The sequence below is a fragment of the Pogona vitticeps genome, chromosome 4 (genome assembly GCF_051106095.1).
Source record: "Pogona vitticeps strain Pit_001003342236 chromosome 4, PviZW2.1, whole genome shotgun sequence".
NCBI classification, from domain to species: domain Eukaryota; kingdom Metazoa; phylum Chordata; class Lepidosauria; order Squamata; family Agamidae; genus Pogona; species Pogona vitticeps.
The window spans coordinates 163,466,759-163,481,176 of record NC_135786.1 but is presented as its reverse complement, the minus strand read 5'-3'; the positions used below and the strand labels follow the sequence as shown (position 1 = coordinate 163,481,176).

At 39.2% G+C, this 14,418-nt stretch overlaps 1 protein-coding gene across 31 annotated transcripts in view; it reads right to left on the bottom strand.

The window, feature by feature from the left end:
* Window positions 1-14,418, bottom strand: part of ATXN1 (ataxin 1) — a 303,188-nt gene that overhangs the window by 216,927 nt on the left and 71,843 nt on the right. For 23 of the 31 annotated variants that reach the window (XM_078393465.1, XM_078393470.1, XM_072998646.2 and 20 more), the window contains one exon: window positions 1,377-1,503. The exons of the other annotated variants lie outside the window; for them this stretch is intronic. The gene's annotated coding sequence lies outside the window, so the exon portion shown is untranslated. The remainder of the gene's footprint in view (window positions 1-1,376; window positions 1,504-14,418) is intronic. 31 annotated transcript variants of the gene reach the window in all.

Below are 14,418 nucleotides of genomic sequence, written 5' to 3'. Positions count from 1 at the left end.
TGTGAAGGCAAGAGGAGAAGGGGACGACCAAGGATTAGATGGTTGGACAGTGTCATCGAAGCAACCAACATGAATTTGACACAACTCCGGGAGGCGGTGGAGGATAGGAGGGCCTGGCGTGCTCTGGTCCATGGGGTCACGAAGAGTCGGACACGACTAAACGACTGAACAAACAAACAGCTCTGCTTTTGTCATGCTACCTATAAATCTGGAAAGCTATATAGCAAAATCTGTCCTAACAAGCTGCAAACAAGGGCTAACTGGCCATTTCCTATTCTCCCTCTTCTCACTCCTGTTTAGCCAGCTAAAGCAAATTCAGCCAGGGAAACCTGACTTTCTGGGTGCAAATTCTCAGCATATTCATGTAGATTTTCCCCACTGTGTAGCTGCAGCCTAAGTAAACTGGTGCAACACAATTAGAAGTTAAATACAATTGGAAGGACATGAAAAATCTAAGTGTGTATAGGTGGCTGGACAGAGTTTAGTCCACAACATCATCACAGAAACCACAAATCAGATGACAGGGATTTCTATGGTATTCTCATTTCTACGGTATTCTCATTTAGGGCTGTTTTGCCATCAACTGACAGCACAAAAGGATACTCATCTCATGAGAATATCATGTGTGGCAAAATGTCCTTTCGAAAACATATGCACCACAGATACAAACAGCTGCTTCATCTAGTTCCCTTCTCCCCTTCTTATTAAAAAAAATCATGTAAGACATGCTTAGGTGAGAAATACTGACTGGCCCAAGAATACCAAATAAGCTTTGTGACTAAGCAGAAATTTGAACTTAGGCTTCCATTTCATGTCCAAGGCTCTAACAATTATACTATATTAGTTTTGTCAGATCAGTGTTTATTATATAAATAATCCTGAAGATGCAATGGAAGACAGGAGGGCCTGGCGTGCTCTGGTCCATGGGGTCACGAAGAGTCGGACACGACTAAACAACTAAACAACAACAAAAAGATGCAATATACTGGTAGAAAAATACTGTAACAACAAATCAATATTCTTAATTTGCACGTAATGGAAAACTACATTCGTTCATCTGCAAATCTGCATATTATGCATTTAAGACTGCCTAACAATAATTTACATAATGTGCAAATTAGGTCATCCAATATGGAGAACTGGATTATAAACCTTAGCAGGAGAGCAGATCACCTACCTGTGAACCTCTGTTCTGTTGAAAAGCAAACCTGTATTTCTCTATGAATGGGAGAATCGCACACAGAACTGAAACCTTTATGTTTAATTTATCTGCATGCTTTGAAAGAAATATCAATGCTCAACTTGAGACAGAAGAATAAAACAAAATACAAATTAACAGCTATTCCCCTACAGCAAAAACTCTTTCCACTACTTACTTCAAATAATAGGAGTGTTCCAAGGTACAGTGGCGAGACTTTCTCTTCCTCCTTGCACCAATGAGTTGCTGCAGCACTTTTTATCTGAAATCTTTGCATTAAAACTCTTTCATTGTGCTCCAGGATGCTACAATTAAAAACAAAACAGGAAACATTTAGAGGGGAAATTTCACTTCAAGCAGTTGGTGGGGAAATCCCTGTGTTGTCTGTAATGTGTTGCTGACAACTTTGAGCAAGCTGCTTTTGCAAACAGAAAAAATAATATGTGACCATTTTTGTGGGTTGTGCTTTTTTGTTATCTTTCTAATCTAAGGTGTTTTTTTCCCAAATATGGGCTGCTATCCTAGCTGTTAAAATTATTTGAAGATTAATTTGAGATCAACTGCTGATGAAACACAGTAAGAACATAGAAAGAATAGGAGTGACCACGGAGAAATAAGGATGAATAAGGATTGCAATAGACAAAACAGATGGTGTTGAAAGGTAGGTAAATCAATTGAATGTATTATTTTCATGTCCCTACCCAGAAGTATAGAGGTCCTTTGGCTGCATTCAGCAGCATCAATTTAGGCTTTACTTTTCCTTCTATAATCAGCCCTCTCCAAGCAATATAGGGAGATAGAGAATCCTCCTCTCTGTTTGGTGGTAGGCATGTCAAAGCTGTCAACAGAAATTATATGCCTAATCCATATGAATCTTTTAGCTGTGGATTAATTGAATCACTGTGTTCACTCTGCAGGTGTCTCATCTCAGGGCAATTAATGTTTTTTGTTTTGTTTTGTTTTTCCCCACAATGACTAGTTACTATAGGACATCTAGATGGTTTCTATCAAGGGAGCACTACCACTTCAAGGAAATGCATCAGATGGTTACTTAGAAAATACTCTATCCAAAGACAGTTTTAAGAGGAATTAATATAATGACATGCCGGAGCCATCCATAACTGAGGAAGACACTCCAGATGCATCATGATATTATATGTCTCCTCCTTGAAAATATTTTAAAGCTCTGCTACAGAGCATTGTCAAGTAAAGGCTTGTGATATTCCCGATTTGTATAGCACTCTGTAGCAGACCTTTAAAAACTTGTACAATAGATCAAATTCCAAAGAGACCTGCCATACTTTTTCATTTGGTAAAGCACTGCCTCTTGCTTCTTTCTACCTTTTTCTGCAAGTGCATTAATCTGTCAACCCATAAGTCTATAGACAAACACACACTCAAACCGCAAGTGCTAGCTGCACTATATAACTAACAAATACTGGCAGACCATATTACTTTCTTCAGGATGAATTACATTAATCTGTATACCCACTTAAGTTAAAAAAAGTTTCAGTTAGATACTTAATAAAAATATGAAACCGTTGCCAGGTGGTATTTGCATTTTCTAGCATGCCTTCCAGAACCCTCAAAACTACACTGCTCTGCCCTGCAGGAGATAAAACAAATATTACAATGGTCAGGGGACCATTCTACAGGTCCTAAAATAGAATGAAGAGTAGCTAGGAGTAGTAATATATCAGCAGAAAGTTTAATTCCTCATCACTTAATTTGGGATAACCAATAATTATTCTCCCAGCAACTCAATGCTGGGTTGGTAGACTAAACAAATTACAGTGGTGCCTCGCAAGACGATTGCTTCGCATGATGACGAATTTGCTTTACGATGAGGTTTTCGGAGCGATCTTGTGCTTCGTTTAACGATGTTTCCTCTGGGCGATTTTCACTTTATGATGTTAGGGACCTCGCCTTGCAAGACGATTACATTTTAGGTCCCTGTTTTTCGCTTTACGATGTTTTTGACAGCTTGGTCTTGCTTCACTATACGAGTCTTTTAATGGTCTCTGTTTTGTTAGATGGCTGTCTTCGCTTGGGAACCGCATTTCGCTTAACGATGTTTCCTATGGGAATTTTCGCTTTACAATGACAATCCGTTTCCATTGGAACGGATTATGAGGTTTTCAATGCATTTCAATGGGAAAACGTGTTTCGCAAGACGATGTTTTCGCTTAACAGCAATTTTCACGGAACGAAAATTTAAAGCTGTCTTGCGAGGCACCACTGTACAGTATTCTGCTTCTCTGAATTTCTTTACACCCATTCTAACATAGCCATCTAGATCAAGCATGCATAATGTCCATTAAAAATAAATCCTCCTATACATATAAAACTAGGCCACCGAAAAAAGTCCTAGCATCATCATCTTCTCTGAATGCACTTACTTTAAAAACACTTTTCTTCATAGGAGAAATGTTTAAAACACATGACCCATCACTGTCGCTGACACTGACTTCTAACAACTACATGGTGATCTATGCTGTTTGTGTAGCCTAAACTACCTTTTTTAATAAAAAGTAACAAAACAGAATTCCAACCAACAAATTGTCACCAAAATTCTAAAAGCTACTCTCATTTACTCAGACAAAGAGAAGTGTTCTACAGCTCCCTCAAGACCTAACTGATGAAATCTTTAAGAGTGAAGTGACACAAAACAGCAGTCTTATTTGAGGCCTAATTTTCTATTTACTGTTTCTGAATAACCTGAAATTAAGTGCAACTGCTAGAATATTCAGCTTTCTGCAACTCTTACTCTTGATTAACCTCTGGATTCCTAAATCACAGCAATGGCAAACAGTGCCCTTGTCTAACTTAACTTTCTATGACAATGGCTTCAGTTTTGATAGTGGACCTGGCCGTGTTTACAGAGAGTTCAATTTCTGGTTAGTTTAAACACCCTTAGTGGTATGAGGAGCTAAGCAGAAGCAAATGGGCTATGTACATGAGCACATGGCACATGAATGATGACAACATCTGGCTTCTAGATTCAAATGAATATGATCACTGTTCACCCACAAAAACAAAACATTTAACAGAATTTAAGTTCAAATTAGAGAGGGCAGATTACTTGGATAAATCTAAATATACAGTACTATCAAATAAATTGACAAAAGCCTCTTAGCAGCCTTACAGAGCATGGAAATAACAAGTCAAAAGTAACACAGTTACCAACACTCTACTTTTTAAGTAGTGTGCCATAAAATATCATTTCAAAGGCAGCATAAAGAGGAAACCACAAAAAAGGAAGGGACACATGATGTTTTCTAGTTTCTTTTGGGTTACTTTTAGGGACTTTTTTGTATTTTTATATATATTTAGAGGCATTTGTGGCAGAACTTTTCAAGCTTCATACCACTGCCTTATCAACTTAAAAAATATATAGCAACATAAAATTAACAAAAACAATAAAGTAATGAGTTAACTAAGGACAAAAAGTGGAGAGAGAAATCTAACAGTAATTAATTACTTTTGGGAGTTTTCCAACACAACAAATTCCTTTTTAAAGTACTTTTCCAAGCCCTACGGCTAATAAGGACCTGCAACAGAAGGAAATCAAGGCCACCTGAAACCCTATTGCAAAGTCAGCTTGGCCAGGCCAGCCCTCTCCCCTCAACAAGAAGGGGAGAAGCAAGTAGCAGGGCAACTTCATCAGTTCAGCTGAAAGGCCAGCTATTTGTGGTTCCTCGTCTTTGAACAACTTCTGAATCCAGATGGTTATGATAAGATAACCAATAACTTCTAGCTGCACTGCACTGCATCTGCATTCCACTTGTCATTCTGTGATCTCTGCCATATTAAAAACTGGTACCCGTTTTTAAATTGTTTTTCTTTCCCTTCTCATCCCCTTATCCCTTCAACATTCTGTCTTTTGTAGTTTGTAAGTCTGAGGCCAGGAACTGTTTGGTTTTCTTGATCTGCAAGTCCTTTCTGGTTGAACAGTGGGTACAAAAGCTTTCAATACATCCTTCTAAAACCCAGTTCAAATCAGAAGAAGTTAGGCAATAAAATAAAAGTATCAAAAGTTTTGACAAGTCTGTACAGTATTGCCAAAACAACAACACCCTACATTTAAAATTGTTCCAGAAGGCAAGGGAATAGTTTAATAAAAACAGGTTAAGTAGCAATATAATCCTAGCCATGACTACTGGAAAGGAAGTCTCACTGAGTTCAGAGAGTCCTCAGGTCAGCCTGTAAAGACTGAAGCCCACAATGTCACATGCCATTTCTCTGCACTGGTGCGAAAATATCCAGCAATACACCAGCACAGTCATTCTGCAATATGTGCACCATCTACACAAGGTTGTAATATATGGTACAATATAGAGAATACAGCCTTGGCTGAGAGACCATGGTTGGTACCCAAAAGCAAGCATTGCATAAACGTCGTCTCTTTATGCTCATTAATTGTAACATACCAGTTCTGTTGCAGTTGAGAACTGATTAAATAAAAATAAACTTAACAAGTACTTTAATTGTTATTTGCATCATTGGCTATTTATATTGCTACATATTCCAAGTAATAAACCCTAATTTCCCTTTAACCTTCAATATAATTACATGATCAAAAGCTAAATTCAATGATTAACTAAGTTCAAAGCAAAGAGACACATGAGTTATACTGCCACATTTAAAAAGCAAGTTTCTCAAAAACCAGGAACAGTGGAATGAATTTTCTATCTTCTGCCTTAGCAATCAATTATCCCTGCCCTGCCTATCGCATTCTGGATCAAGAATTCTAAGCAATACACCCATAGTATCAGGAAAACAAAGTTGGAAACAGGTGATAAGTTACAGAAAAGGCACAACATGTTGCACAACACAAACTGCTGTTACTTGAGGGAGAGGAAGAGGAGAAAGACACATTTCCACTTATAGGCCAACTGTACACAGAGAGGTCACTTTCCTCAATGCCTAGCTCCAAGGTGCTGGAGAGGGCTGAGTGACTAACTAAATTTCTTCTAACCTTGGCACGAGTGATTTTGTAAGTTATTCCACCCTCCCGCCATGCCTTTACTCTGAGGACCCCCTCAAAGTCTGTCATTTAGGAAGCAGATATCTCTGTAAAGCTGCCCAGAGAAACCAGCTGCTGTCTACAGCTATAGTGCCACTGTTCTGTCCTCTAAGAAGTTAATAAATGAAGAAATGTGCATGGGAAATACACCAGAGCTTAACATAACACAGATGCTGAGAGACACAGGCAGACAGAGTGTGTGGAATGCCTGGGGAGGAAGCCACTGTGTCAGAATTGGCTTTATACTCTCCAGGCTAGTTTAAGGTTCATAATGCCATACATTTAAAATACATGAAATGTGTTGTTAAAACAAGAGTACAGTAGCTTCCAATTACTCCTAGATCTTGGTGTGAAACAGCTCATGTATATGAAAGAACATAAGCAAACAATATACATTATTCAAAGGAATATGTAAGCCACACCTCATTAAAGAAGAATCTCAGCTATCTCCATCTTCCTTCCTAGCACTTTACCCTTGTAAACAACTTACTATATCATACTCTCATACTGAGCTGTATCTGTATTTTGAAAACACAAATCACAACATTATTTTTATGTGACAGTATAAAGTACAATTACAGGACTTCTTCAGTTCCCAGAGTACACCAGAAGCAAACATATGATTCATGTGTTTGTTTGATTGATGCTTATATCTGACTCTTCTTCACAAGAGCCTGGGCAACTATTTATTTATTTATTTAATTTATACCCTGCCTATCTGGCCCACCGGACCACTCTAGGCGGCTTCCAAATATAAAATCAAATAATAAAACATAGACAAATACATAATAATCAAACAAGAACAGCAGTAAAAATAAAAAGGAAAAGTAAGAAAAAATCAAGAGTTGGCTGGAGGGAAGGCCTGAATAAACAGCCATGTTTTTAATTGGGTTTTAAAGGTGCCCAGCGTGGGGGCCACGCAAATCGCCAGAGGGAGATTGTTCCAGAGGCGAGGAGCCACTGCCGAGAAGGCACGGTTTCGTGTCTTCTCCTTCCGGGCCTCTCTCGGCGTTAGGCTCCTCAGCCTCACCTCCTGACTCACGCGGGTGATCCGGGTAGACCTTGGTGGGAGGAGGCGTTCCGCCAAATATCGAGGTCCTAAACCGTTTAGGGCCTTATAAGTAAGCATTAAAACTTTGAAGTTGACACGGAAACAGATGGGCAGCCAATACAATGCAGCCAGCGTTGGAGAGATGTGTTGATATTTTCTCACTCCTGTAAGGAGCCTGGCCGCCGCATTCTGCACCACCTGAATTTTCCGTGTCAGCCTCAAAGGCAGCCCCACGTAGAGCGCGTTACAGTGATCTAATCTTGAGATTAAGAGCGCATGCACCAAGGTAGTGAGCGCCCCCATGTCGAGATAGGGTCGCAGCCGGGCAATCTGCCAAAGATGGAAAAATGCGGTGCGGACTACCGACGCCACCTGAGTTTCCATGGTGAGCGTCGGGTCCAAATATATGCCGAGGCTGCGGACCCCACTCTTCGCGGCCAAGGTGGTCCCCCCAAATGTGAGAGAGCCACCCAAGCCACCTACCATGGCGGCACCCACCCTCAGAACTTCCATCTTATCTGGATTCAGCCTCAGTCCGTTCTCCTGCATCCATTGCAGTACGGCCCCCAGGCAACGCTGAAGGGAAAGGACAGCATCACCTGCAGTTGGTGAAAAGGAGATGTAGAGCTGGGTGTCATCGGCATATTGATGACACGAAGCCCCACATCCCCTAATGACCCTACCCAGCGGCCTCATATAGATGTTAAACAGCATTGGGGAGATAATTGACCTCTGTGGAACCCCACAGTTGAGACTCCACGGGGCAGAGACGCTCTCCCCAAGCTGAACTCTCTGGGGACGGTCCCCCAAGAAGGAACGGAGCCAGGCAAGTGCCGAGTCACCAATTCCCAACTAGCTACATCCACAAAACAAACTTTTAACTCTAAAATCATGAGGACCAGAAAAATCTCCAAAGCATTCAAAAGACCTGGATTCCTCATGTCCCAGGAATAGGATCCTTCCAACCACTCCAGGATAAGTTCTTCATAACTGATACAAGTTTCATTAAGAAGTGATCTACCCATGACTATGGTGGTTTCAACATCATCACTTCTCTCAAAACTATATCCACAACCTTTAACAGTTTTTCTTAAGTCACTGCCTGATTTCTTTTTTGATGCTTTTTTTTTTTTGGAAGAAAGTATTTGATCTGTTCTCCAGAAAAAAGGCAGCAGAAATCCTGTGCACATTACTCAACCGATAAGCTCCATGTTAAACAGATGCTTTGTGACTCTTCCTATAATAAAATATTTCTTCTAAGTTAGTAGAATTCTCTAAACCATTTCAGTGCTATCTCTCAAACTTTTATACTATAGCAATAAGCATATTTTTGCACGTAGCCTCCAACAATGAAATTGGAAAGAAGGGACTTCCCCCACCCACAGAAACATCAGAGTTCATGTGATTAAGGCTCTCTGATTAGCTCAAGATCACATGACTAGAAAGGTGGGGAAAATCCCACCTCATGCTCGTATCAACATAAAGGCAAAGTTTCCGAAATAGTAACGCCAACTGAAAACTACTAACGTTTCTTGTAACCAAAACATCCAGAGGCAGCTACAAAAATATTATTCAGGATCCACCAACTATTGCAAAAACAATCGGCCTCCCTCTATCTTCAAATTAAATCTCAGAAACTGCTTTATCCAGCGTAGCCTGATGTTACACTTACTTACACAAAGTACACCTCACTAAGTTTGTGCATAGTTTTCTAATCTTAAGAGATCCAGACAACGCACTCAACTAATTATCAAATGAATTAGAAAATGCACAACAGAAGTCTAGACAAAAATAGAAGGATAAAGCTGTGTAATCCCCAAGATTATACAAATGCAAGGCTGGCCGATACCTTTTATTGGGCCACTATAAAATCAATCATTCAAATTGAAAGTTTTCATAGAGAAAGCCCCACTTCTTTAGGGATAGTGCAATGTATATATATATATATATATATAAGTAGACAAAGCTCCAAACATTGATGTTACACATCTGAGAGGTGAATTCAGTTCTCCTGGGATTGCGTTTTACACTATCTGTGAAGTACATGTGCTGAGCCTGAGGAAGTACAGTTTTCTCTAAATAAGCTTGCACTTTGTATGAGTTTATAGTTGTCCAATAAAAGGTATCACCCACTCTTGATTTTGTGTAATCTTGGGGCCCACACAGACTTATCCTTGTTATTTCTGAGCTGTATGATACAATAAATGGCCACACATAGCACCACCTACAAGACAAGGCAGGCTCTCAACATAAGCCGCATGGATCCTTCATACCACACAGAAAGTAAATTAAAGTCCTACCAGGCTTCATTTCATTTTTTAATATTAAATTTTATTGTCTCCAAACACAAGAAAATGATCAGTATCCATCAACCCTTTTACACCACACAGTATCACTAATCCTGAGTAGGCTGATACGTACAGGTGAGTTCATCTCAGTAGATGCCAAAAACAACTTCACTGTATCCAAGAGACTGTCAACTCCTCCATTATGCTGGAAATGCCATTTTTAATACAGTTTTTTAAAATTATAATAGATAAAAATGTATCCAGTTGTATTATACCATTTGGATTAATTTAAAATCTTTACAAAACTATTCGTATTAGTCATATTGCTAAGGTAGTTTGCAAAAAAAAACTACTGAAGACTGATATTTTGCATGATTTGTATATGATAGCATCATTTTAAAATATGACTGAACTGGATGTTTTGTACAGACACAGTATGACAATTTTATAAAATATTCATTTTGCTACTGAAGTTGAACTCTTATCTGCTTGATCACGAAACTTAATTCTTTATTCCAGCACTGCCATGCAATGCTATGTACAATTGTAGTGATTTGCCACCTCACAGCAAACAAACATCTCAGAGGTTTGACATTTTCTTGTTGAAATGACTTGTAAGACAATTAATTTTGTATTTAGAAACCTCACCGTACTATTCTACCAATCTTAGCATACACACACAAAAAGGGAAAGTAGCAGCCCACAACTTTTTTGCACAAGGAATAATTTCTAGGACATTCACAAGTATAACAGTGTTATCAGATCAAAACAAAGACAAACACAGAAACAAAACTATACTATCACTTTTAACATTAACATATTTCTTTCTGTGTGAGCTTCTGTGAAGCTCACACAGGGATTATTTTTTATAATCCTCAACAAATTCTGATTATAAACAACATATTATAAATCTAACCACAGCAATTACTTGCAATTGCAAATATGAATCACAAAGAATAATGACCAAGATCATTACCACCTGATCCCCAGCAGTGGGCTAGATACCTGTGGTTACAAGTTTGAAGCTTTCCCTTCATGCCTCCTTTTCTCATTCCTAAACAGGTTATCAACAGTGACACTTTTGACCATATTGATAACCCATTAGCCAATAAGAGGGGTACTCTGCCTCTATTGTCAACTAATTACATAGTCTCTGGGCCAGAAGCAAAGAACACTACAGACAGCATGAAATAATAAAGTGCATGTACAGCTAATCATTTCAGATGAATAAATTAGGAGAGACAAACCACAGATCAGTGCAAGGTACCTGTATACAGCATCCTGCTACCGACATAGACATGTAAATCATCTGGAAATTCTTCTGAATGTTGTTATTTGTAATTGACTATGCTAATTACAATGTATGGTGCAGAAACACATGAGCACTAGCATGCAGCTGCACCAAACTCTCTAAATGAGCCTCAACATAAAGGAAAGAACTGACTGAATGTGATCAGATCAGAGTGCATAGGTATGACTTCCATAAATAAGTGTGAACACGCTGCATTCTAGTTTCTGAGTGTGGATCAGCGGGGAATGGAAACATTAGTTACTACAGCAATTACAGTCAACCCTCGACTTACAAACGGCTCTAGTTACAAACATTTCGACTTACAAACCACTCTGAAAGAAAAATATTGACTCGACTTGCACACTTAGATTCAAGTTACAAACAAAAAAAAACACACGGGACGAACCAAAAAGGGGGGAAAAAAGTGAGAGAGGCATTCTGGCTTGCAAAGCCTGGGTCAATTAACACAACATGCTTTAAAACATGCTTTAAAATTGGCTTCGTTGAAAAAAAAAGATTTCAAAAGTGCTTTTAAAACTGTTCCCTGCCTCCCCCCTCCTTTCCTGAACTTTTCTTGACCTAAGAAAAAAACCAAAAATATATCCCCCTCTAGTGGTAGAAGGCGGAATAGCAGCTTCCCATTAGTTTCTATGGACGGAAACGAGCAGATACAGATTAAATGGTTTTCAATGCATTCCTATGGGAAATGCAGATTCGACCTACAAACTTTTCGACTTACAAACTGCCTTCCAATACGGATTAAGTTTGTAAGTCGAGACCCCACTGTAGATCACTTGTGATTAGGAACAACTGTGATTACCCCAAGTCATTTCAGATACTTAGACAGTATTATATAAACCAGGACCCATTTTTCTCACTCAGACCACTTATATTAAAAGTATTATCAAAGACATCCATGTGCTCCAACTAATCAACATGATAGCATTATAAAGATCAGCAAGAAAGACTAGTATTTTGCAGTGTTGTGCCTTAAACAAGGAACTGCAGAGCACATAAAGATGGTGGGGCTGTGTGCCTTGACCCCTGACCCAGCATCCTTGCCTGTGCAGGCCCAGCAGTTTTTGTGGTGAGTGGGACAGTTAGAAAGAGGCTTCTACGCACAGTCATTTGAATGTGTTTAGAAACCTCTGTGAGAATGAAAACCCTGAAAAAGCAAGGATCCCTGCTCACATGGGATCTTCTAAGCATATCTGGATGAATGGGAATTTAAACATAATTCAGGCCTTCCCTTTCAGCAGACAAAGGACACGAGGAAGAGCATGGACATCAAGTTTGGGCCAGGGCAGTCCTACATTGCATACATACATCTCACTTTCCTGCACAGGCACATTTCCTTAACAGGGTTAAATAACAGATTGATTATAATCATGCTTCCTGATTAATTCTACCAACGTCTATCAGATATGAATCCACGTGAACGAATTTAGTGCTGCAACCTAAGAATGCTAGCCATTGAAGGAAATATGCCCATGGTCAAGTCTTACAAGGTAGGCAGATTTTCCTGTTAGAAGTGATAAACATGTAGGAAACAGTAAGGAATGGGCTGCATCCAGCACTGAACCCACGAAAGAATGGAATCCATATGAAATAGAAGCGCACAATTCTCCTTGATCTAGCCTCTGAAAGCATATAAAACACTGTTCTGAATTTCAGGTGGGGTGGGGTGGAGCTAGTTTTGGATCAGGGAGCAGTGCAGCGAAGGCCCTCAAAAACTGAAACTCTGCCATCAATATCAGACTAGATTTAGGCCAGTATGGTTTATCTACCCACTTTGGAAAATACTGCCAGCTTTCCTAGTATGCATCAGGAAAGCTCATAAATGTTACCAGGATGATATACTGTACCTAGCATGCTACCAGGCTGGAACTGTATGGATCTTCAAGATTTTCACATCACCCTCAACAATTAAACCAATCACTCATCAAGGGTGGCAAATAACTTACAGAAAGCTCAAAAATGAGCATATTCTTCACGGCTCCTCCTGAGTCTGCAAAATTATGTATACATCTAAACTATTTTCTAAACCCTCACAAAATTAAGCAGATGTTCACTCTATATAAAGCTGAAACAAAAAAAATTCATGTGTAGTTATTGAACTGAGTAGCTAACCTCCTAAAAATGCGAGCATGAAGGGTTCCAAAATAAAAACACTGCAACCCACTCCCAATCATCATCACTACTTCCAGGAATTCTAGCAGCAAGACAGGCATTTGAATTAAATTACCTAAATTAAAGTTGTAATTCCATCTTCAGTTTGTGATGATAACAAATACCCTGGTTGAAATTTCAGACTTATTATGAAATGGGATACAGTATATTGTAGAAAGACAAGAATTAAGTATAAACTTCAGTGCTGAATTACTTAATACAATGGAAAGAAAAATTTCTGAAACTCATAACTCAGAAGTGTGTTAGACTTAGTAAATAACATATACCACATTTAAAAACACAAGTTATGCCTTTCCATATTTAATGTGTGCTGCTGCTTCTGTCAACATGGGGATCACAGGGGATCACATAAGATATATGAGAACCAGACAGAAGAATACTCACTTTTGCTAAGAATGCAGAACCCTACAGAAAACTGTTAAGCTTATTTGAAAACTCAGGAAACAGACTCATCAGCAATGGCTAGCTACCTTTCATATTGTATCCATCCATTTACAACAGCAATTTCAGAAGCCAGCTGTTAAATAGGCAAGGGTTCTGAGATACTCAAATACCAGCATACTGTATTTTCAGAGTGGTTACAGATAAACAATACATACCTATAAGCAATCTTAAAAGCTAACAATGACTCCTAACACAAAGATTTGCTGGCTCTAGGGCAGTGGTCGCCAACCTTGGACCTCCAGATCTTCTTGGACTTCAACTCCCAGAAATCTTGGCCAGCAGAGGTGGTGGTGAAGGCTTCTGGGAGTTGTAGTCCAAAAAACATCTGGAGGCCCAAGGCTGGGGACCTCTAGCTCTAGGGGATGGCAAAGATTAGGTACAAGCCACTTCTGCCAGAAAGTTATCTTTCCCCTACCAAAATCTTTTCATTCCAGCAGAATCCTCTCCTGCTACTTTGCTAGCTAAGATGTGTTAGCAGAAGAACCAGAAAGAAGGCATAGAAGAGGCAAACTGATGGAACAATGGAGGTAGGTCAGATATGTACGTCCTTAAGCCACAGTTACCACCACAGAAGCAACACGTAAAGGGTTGGTGTGATCCCAAAGATTACGCAAATGCTAGTTGATACCTTTTACTGACCTACTAAAACATTAAACACAATCCAATAAAAGGTATCACCTAGTCTTGCATTTGTCACCATGTCACTGGCATAGTGTTAAGACTGCACTTTCTGAATGCAGAAGAATTATAGTTTTTCAGTCTGATTTAACCCAAAGCGAGATCAAACAGCATTACATGAATCAACGTTGCCCCAATCTTACAGAAGGGCTTGTATTTGTTGCAAAATTATTAAGATTCCTACAGATCATAGAAACAAAAAGCATTTACCAAAAATTATTTACAAAACCACATTGTGCTTTACTACAACAC